The sequence below is a fragment of the Halyomorpha halys genome, unplaced genomic scaffold (assembly GCF_000696795.3).
Source record: "Halyomorpha halys isolate HHAL.00 unplaced genomic scaffold, Hhal_1.1 Scaffold185.1, whole genome shotgun sequence".
Classification (NCBI taxonomy): Eukaryota; Metazoa; Arthropoda; class Insecta; order Hemiptera; family Pentatomidae; genus Halyomorpha; species Halyomorpha halys.
The window spans coordinates 679,155-687,173 of record NW_027106126.1 but is presented as its reverse complement, the minus strand read 5'-3'; the positions used below and the strand labels follow the sequence as shown (position 1 = coordinate 687,173).

General features: G+C 32.0%; 1 protein-coding gene across 2 annotated transcripts in view; it reads right to left on the bottom strand.

Annotated features, from left to right (window-relative positions):
• Positions 1-8,019, bottom strand: part of Con (Connectin) — a 782,139-nt gene that overhangs the window by 439,453 nt on the left and 334,667 nt on the right. The window contains exon 2 of one of the 2 annotated variants that reach the window (XM_014418250.2): positions 2,855-2,927. The exons of the other annotated variant lie outside the window; for it this stretch is intronic. The gene's annotated coding sequence lies outside the window, so the exon portion shown is untranslated. The remainder of the gene's footprint in view (positions 1-2,854; positions 2,928-8,019) is intronic. 2 annotated transcript variants of the gene reach the window in all.

Sequence of the window (8,019 nt, the reverse complement as noted above, 5' to 3'; positions counted from 1 at the left end):
ATCAAATATATTTCAAATTCATTTCAAATTTATTATTCACTAATTGCACATCTAAAATCTATATTACTTCATACAATAAAACGGAAATATCTCTATATAAGTTAAAATATTTGGCAATTTTAACATCTTAAGAACTTTTTTATTCTGTGTGAAGTAATTCACTAAATGTTTTCAAATACTTTCCTATGGGTGATGGAAAGTCCTTAGAAGTTAAAATATGAAACTGGAAAAGGGCATAATGTAAAGAGAAATGCAAATAAAAAATATAATATCATACATTTTTTTAAAGTTCAAATACTGTGACTATTAGTTTTACTAACTTTGAAAGAAAGGAAAGAGGAATAGATAGGATAGAATGGAAAGAAAAAAAGGTTTATGAGTTTAAATAGAATATTAGAAAAGTTATGATAATTTATTTAACGTGCCTTGAGGAGGATTGTCAATAATTTTGTAACTAATAAGAAGTTATAAGCATCAAAAGGTACAAAATAAAATTGAAGTTTGAAATACTCAAGTAATGATGAATTAAATAGAACGACAATGAAAAAAGGAAGAATCAAACATTATTAATCTAACACCCTTTTAAAAAAGAAGTATTTATTGTTGAAAATATCATATTTCTGTCAGTTACATAATATTATGTTTTAATTCAAATAAATTGTATCCATTTAAATTATCGTATATATATTAAATGTCCAACGTTTTGGCTAACCTGATATCAAGGACAGTCTTAACTACATTTATACCTCACATCGAAATATTTAAATCTTTTTGCAGGATATTCTGTCCAGGTCTAATAATTTCAGTCTAATTACCTAATTTAGTTACTTTTACATTTAGTTATAAAATTATCTTATGCTATTATCACTAATACTTTTTTTATCTTACATTATTTACCATAGTTACTCTATTATGATACTAAAAATTATGATTTTTTTGTTATGGTATTCTCTTATTCAAGTGATTCTTTTAACCTTCTGAAGTGGAATGTAGATTACAAGGGTATAAGAAAATTCCTTTTAAGCCTTCTTCAAAACTTGGGCCGCTTTAAAGTTTGAAGCAGGTGTTTCTCGTACTTTACATACTTCAAAGCAGCCCAGAAAAAAAAAAAAAAACTGTTGCTAAGTTTCTAAGAACTGTCATTGAATCATTATTTGATTAAAATTCACGTTTGTTCAATTATTGTTCTACATGATGAAATTATAATACACACTGATATATTAAATTCAGACTGAAGTGCATTACATTAAATTGGATTATGAAAGAATTGATTATTGGTCAGTAAACCTGGGATTGCATTGGTTTATAATATAAATGGAATTTATTCAGTAAAAATGTGTTAATATTTATAGGGAATTAATCGATGTCTTACTGATAGCAGTGATAGATAATCACCCTGGAAATAACATGCATAAATAATTTTTTTTAATAATTTATTTATTGTTATTTACAACTGTATACACATATATAAAACAAGTAAATTTGCTGTAGGTGACATAGTGACATAATACAAACATGTGGAGAATCTACCCACTGATAGAACTCCAATAACATTTCTAGAGGAGAAGATCTCGAGGCCATCTTCTTTTCAGACACCTAGGAGGATTGTTAGGTAATGAAGGAAAAGCCAGGTTAGAAACAAGTGGATTTGGGTGGTTGAGAAGCTTGTTATGGAAGGAACGGTATCTGGTTCTGGCCAAATCGGCAACATATGGAACATTGAGTTCGTGATGGATGACTTGATTTGTGACAAAGTAAGGAGCGTTAAGGATTTTACGAAGGATTTTGGACTGTAAGGATTGGATTCTGAAGGAATTTGATGGTTTAGTGGAGCCCCAAAGCTCAACTTCGTATGTCCAGATAGGCCTTATAATAGTCATGTAGATCAGTCTTTTGTAATGGATTGGCAATTTAGACCGTTTGTCTAGTAAACGTTGCAATAGTCGGAATCTACGAGCAGTTTCTTGTCTTTTTAGTCTTGTATGAGGATTCCATGTCAGTCGTTTGTCGAGATGTAGTCCTAAGTAACGGATCTGTTCGACAGGAATAAGTGGGGTATTATTAAAGGATACTGTAGGGCAAGAGGTCATGGGTTTACGTCGAAGAGTAAATGTGATTTGGTAGGATTTATTGGAATTTATTTTAATTCTCCAGTTTTGGCACCAATCTCACCCTTGAAGGATTGGAGGGTTTGGGATACAATGTGAAGATTATTGTTCACTGACAATCGACATGTGTCATCGCCATACGTGGAGAGGATAGTGGTAGGATGGGTTGGGATGTCAGCTGTGAAAACTGTATAAAGGATAGGACCAAGGATACTACCCTGAGGTACACCAGCAGACTGACGGAATAGGGATGAATAAGCGCCGTTGTAATTTACTTGAAATAATCTGTCGGAGAGATAAGAAGGGATAATGAGGAAGTATGTAGAGGGTAGGAATTGACGGATCTTGTATTGCAGTCCTGGGTGCCAGACTCGATCAAAAGCCTGTTCTACATCAAGAATGACTCCCGAGCAGTACATTCCGCGCTCCAATGAAGACCAGACAACATCAACCACACGATGGCATTGCTGGATAGTGGAGTGGGATGTTCGGATCTGGGATTATGTGGTTGGAATCAAGAATAGGGTACAGGCCTCTTAAGATGAGGCATAAATAATTAGTTCTAAAAAACAAAACACAAAAAAAAAAAACGAATCATTGGCTGCACAGTCCGTCAAAGGTATTAAAGTATTGCCTTCAAATGGGGATATGCTGATGCTTTCAATGAATTGCCAAATTCCAAAAGAAATATAGTCAATGTAATATATGAATGCCACAAAGTGAATTTAGAGTAATATTCAACTTACCTTAATGAACTGATGGGGAGTAAAGAGGAAGATTTAAAGGTATCTTGTCCAATCCAAGTCAAAGCCGAAACAGCTGAAAGTAAAATCAATAAATATTAGACAAATAAATATATATGTATATAAATATAGATATTAAAAAAATAAATAAATGAAAATTTATAACTTTATAAGTTTTTGTTTATTAGTAAATAAAAATGACATCAACCATTGCGTCATGGTATCAAATATATTTCAAATTCATTTCAAATTTATTATTCACTAATTGCACATCTAAAATCTATATTACTTCATACAATAAAACGGAAATATCTCTAAAAATATTGGAAAATTAAGTACTTTTTAAATTTCAGTGGATATTAATTACGAAACCAGATGTATTATAGGATTGGAAAATCGATATGTCATTCTGTTGCTTGAGACTTAGTATATTCACTTTTTCTGTGAATAAGAAGGCTAAATGTTAACAAATACTTGGGTAAAAAAAGCGTAAAAATATAGGTATCTGTTCTTTATTGGGGATTCACATAACCTTATGCAGTAATGATGAAGGATGTTGCAGGGAGTCTGTAAAAATCAACCCCTTACTTAACAAGTTCTAACATAGAACAACCACATGGCTTACCATGTTAAAGTTACTCTGACAAGGCCAATCATTTATGTGAACAATACACCTTATTCCTACCTAACTTAATAATACCTAATAATGTATTAAATATTCAAATATTGCAATAGTACAAGAGTTATTATTATGAAATGTATTTATTATCTGTTAACCACAATGAAAATAGATAAAGAGGTGTCCAACATAAATCGGAACTTTACTGTTTTATTTGATCTTCTTCCGGGCCGTTTTTTTTTTATATACGGAAGGTGGGGCCAGGTGTTATACCATAGGTTACGAACCAATTCTACCCAGAGTGGGAAGGTCGAGATTTCATTCCCTGGCTTTGCCTCGAAATAAAAGTTATCACACCCTTACAAGAATTGAACCGGTTCCGCTTCAGTTTCGGGATTCCTTAGGTGATGCTATGACACATATAACAACACACACACACATACATGCATTAATCGGATCAAAGGGTAATAAATTTGAAACAAACGAATAGTATAAAATAATTCCATGAAGACGGATGTTGGTTCCAGAAACAGCATTTATTATTTATTTGTATTATATACTCCAACCCATTCCTTTTGGGAACTGACCTACTGTTCTTAGAAACCTATTATCTATTTATTTAAATCAATAACAAGACATCACAGGCTCCTTTGCTATGGTATGCTATATATAATTAATCATTGAATATCTTTTTCAAAGGTGTACAAATTTATTGAGCGGTTGTCTTCTTTGATTCTTGAACTCCTTTCGTCTTCTCCTTGTTATAATTATTTCTTCCCCACTACTTTCTTTCCAGCCATTTTATTGGCTAATCAAATTTTAGGTGCAGAAACAGAATTCCAATGTTGAAAAATTGAGGCAGCATTTAATATTTTGATCTCCAAAACAGTTTTATTTTTTCGTTGTTTATATTGTAGTTCGGAGGTAAGAGCATTGAGTGCAATCCAATAAAGATATTCTTTGAACCCGGCTGTTAATCTGTCGTACTCTTCGGACCCGAAATTCCTCATATCTGCATATTTTTGAGTCGGGAACTACCAATACTCAGTACCCAGAATATGTATTTAATTCATTTCTTAATTAATTAATTTAATTCATTACTTAACTCATAAAAGTTCCCCTTTAGGAAAATTATGATGTAATTATCTCATAAATATCGATTTTTGTTTTCACATTATACAGGAAACACATCCTAGAAACAATGCCGCTATATCATGCCTACACCATGATCTGTTTTGCATTTAACATTTTGTCCCGTTGCCGAATTTACAAAATTGTATGGAGCAAAAAGTACGAAATTTCCTACAGGTCTTGAACGTTGAGCTAGAATCTTGTTAGAAATTAAATGCATTCCTAAAGAATCATTTTATTTATTTTGTAATACGCATGATAGAGCTCATTCACATAATATTTACAAATATATAAATTAAATGATAACAAAATAAGAAATAGAAGAGAAGAGAAAAAAATAAATGAATACAAAAAAATAATAAATACAAAAAATTAAACTTAAAGTAAAATAATATCTTAAACTAAATCATTCCTATTTACATTCAGCCTGAGGAACTGCGAATCGAGCTCTTCCCCCCTCTTGTAGAGGAAAGAGAAGGACTCCGGAAGTTCCCGGTGCTCCTCTCTCAACTACGTCACTAGTATTAAGAACCAGTGGAGGATGAGTGAGGGCGCTAACCGAAGACAATCAGGACTTGAGTGAAAAATTTAACTATAGCCAGAACTGCAATATAATTATTTATAATAGGTGTCTGAGCTACTATCGTTTAAACCTTCGTGGTGGATTATAGGGATGGGGAATGCTAAGTAGGGAGTAGGATGACGAGTGAGTTTCTGATGGAATGTGGTGAATTTGGATTTAATAAGACCTGAAAGGATATTAAGGCCATTTTTTTATAATATCTTAATTATTTTGTTTCTTTTTTGCTACACTTTTTATTGGTTACATAGTAACGAGCATCGAGTATTGTTAAAGACTTCAGACTGAAAGGATTTAACTCGTTTGATGTTAGAGTTTTTAGCAGTCCCTCACACCTATAGAATCTAAACTATTTTATAGACATTAAACTTTTGTGACATACCAATGGTGACTTTCACCTGCAGTAATATATGCAAATAAGAAATATTTTTTTTTAACTAAATATATTCAGACTAAACAAGATTATTTATTTTGTTTGCTGCAACTAACAACGAGCAACTACTTAACACCTCATAAAAATTATATTTATGTACAAATATTACAATTTACTTGTAAAGAGGATAAATTGGTTATAATAATAAATGAGCACTTGGTTAGTGTATTTTCAACGTGGAAAAAAAAACTTATTACTACATGTTCATACTTTCATTTATATTCATGAAGACGTTAAGAAAGGCCCCGCTTAAGGCATTTGGATATGTTGGAATGAAAAGTGATTTACGCCATTTTGGTATCGTATATACTCAAAACGTTAATATTTTTCAAATGTTTCGTAAGATATATAAATATGTGTGTGTGTGTGTGTGTGTGTGTGTGTGTGCCTATTGAGTATTTTTTTAGTTTCACTATGATTCTAAACAGAAAGTTAATCATTTTAGGGCATGCAAAATTGTTTAGTAATAATTAAATTCTATATTCAAATAAAGTTTTTAACGATGACAATTTATTTTATACAGGTCTTGAGTATATAAAATTAATTTCAAAACTTCAAACATTATTTTATTTTTTCTGGATGTCATCATCATTAGCAACATAAACTTAACAAAGTGTCAGACGGGTCAAGTGTGCAAGGCCCTAGGATACTAGAGGTGACAGCGGAGAGTGGTGTGCATAAATTAAGTAGATTAGGGAGGACCAGCTGTAGACAAGACGGGGCGGGAAGACAAAGCCTAAAGAGCCCGCCATTCACGGCCAGACAAATGGCTGCTTCAAGAGATAGCTGATAAGGAATGCAATAGTGTCTTGTACCAGTTGCCTCAGGCTCTGTCATCCTGTCGGGCTGGCTTTTATTATCTATACTATCTATACCTTCCAAAGTTCGTGAATTGAGAAATATTGTGAAGTCAGCGATTTATAATGTGAATCTAATCGTATTTGGTCACAAACACACAAAAAAAAAATATCTCCAATAATTATGATTATTTTCCAGTCATAAATAAATAATAATATTTTTTTTATTTATTCTAGAAGAAATATTAGCAAAAAAGAAACAAAATAATTAAGACATTATAAAAAATGACAAATTATAATGAAGTAATTTTTAAGTCTTTAAACAGAAAAAGAAGCTTCTATAATACGATATTGTGATATGATTAACATGGAAAAATATATTAACATATATTTTCAGGGTCATACTTATAAAACATATTAACAGTTACATAAATGATCACAAAGTCAGTGTGTAAATATGTAATTTCTATTTTAATTTTAGTTGTAACCGAATGGCTCAAAAATGAGCAAATAATCGGAATTTGAAGGTTGGAAGGATATCGAAGTGACGAATAGAACTAGAAATCGTATTTTATTAGGTATAGGATCTGATAAGGAAAGATCTATTAAAACTCCTATACGTATAGTGATCATAAAAAATAAAATCTAGTTGTTACCGATACCGTCTCATAAAAACAACCATGTTTCTGAAATATTCATTTATGGAGAATCTGATGTTAAGTTAATTTTTTTTTATTGAATATATTGATAAGTAACATCTGTTTAATGGAGAAAACTTTAAATTTTAAAATAAACCTAAACGTTTTGGTTGTAAAATTTTAATTTGTTTAAAAATCTCAGCTTTTGAGATGTTGATACATGAATATTTGATAGAAAATTCTTCAATTAAGGTTTATGTCAAAAGAAATTAATATGGATTATCTCATATAATACATCACGTAGGGCCTTGTACATGAGTTGTTTTATAGCTAATTTAAAATGATACTAATTTGGAAATTGTGTTAATACGGAAGTCGTGGCAAGGAAAATACTACGCGCAGCTTATACGCAGGTGCCGCGACCTCAAAGCGGACCCCTATCGTCCCGTTTAAACGGAGGCATTATGGTGTTAATGAAGAGGGAATTGTGAGTCTCGGGGCTAGCAGGTGGCCGGAGCAGGATGTACAATGGTGTTGTGATTCAGTCCTGTAGCTACGATGCTATTGAATATTCGACTAGGGCTTTGTTCCAGCGGTAAGGAGGCAATTGGTGCAACCGCCCTCTGCAGCAGCCCTTCTCCGATTGGCTATTCAAATACAAATCGTTTTTACCCTGCCTCTGGCCCCTGGATGTAATGTGGGCTCTGTGAAAGCGCAACGTTCTATAGGATAGGCTCAACAGAATCCAAATGAGGACCTATTTCTGAATGAGCTAGCTCATTATTTTTTCCGAACCTATGCAAGTTCATTGAGATTAGTGGAAAAAACGCCAATCCAGGTTATTCAATGCATTGTGTTGTTTTATAAAAACTAGTGATATTTTTTTTTAAAAATACTAAGTTTTATATCAGAATCCAATATATTGATTGATAGAAAGTCAATATTTCAAATTATTATTCAACCATTGTAT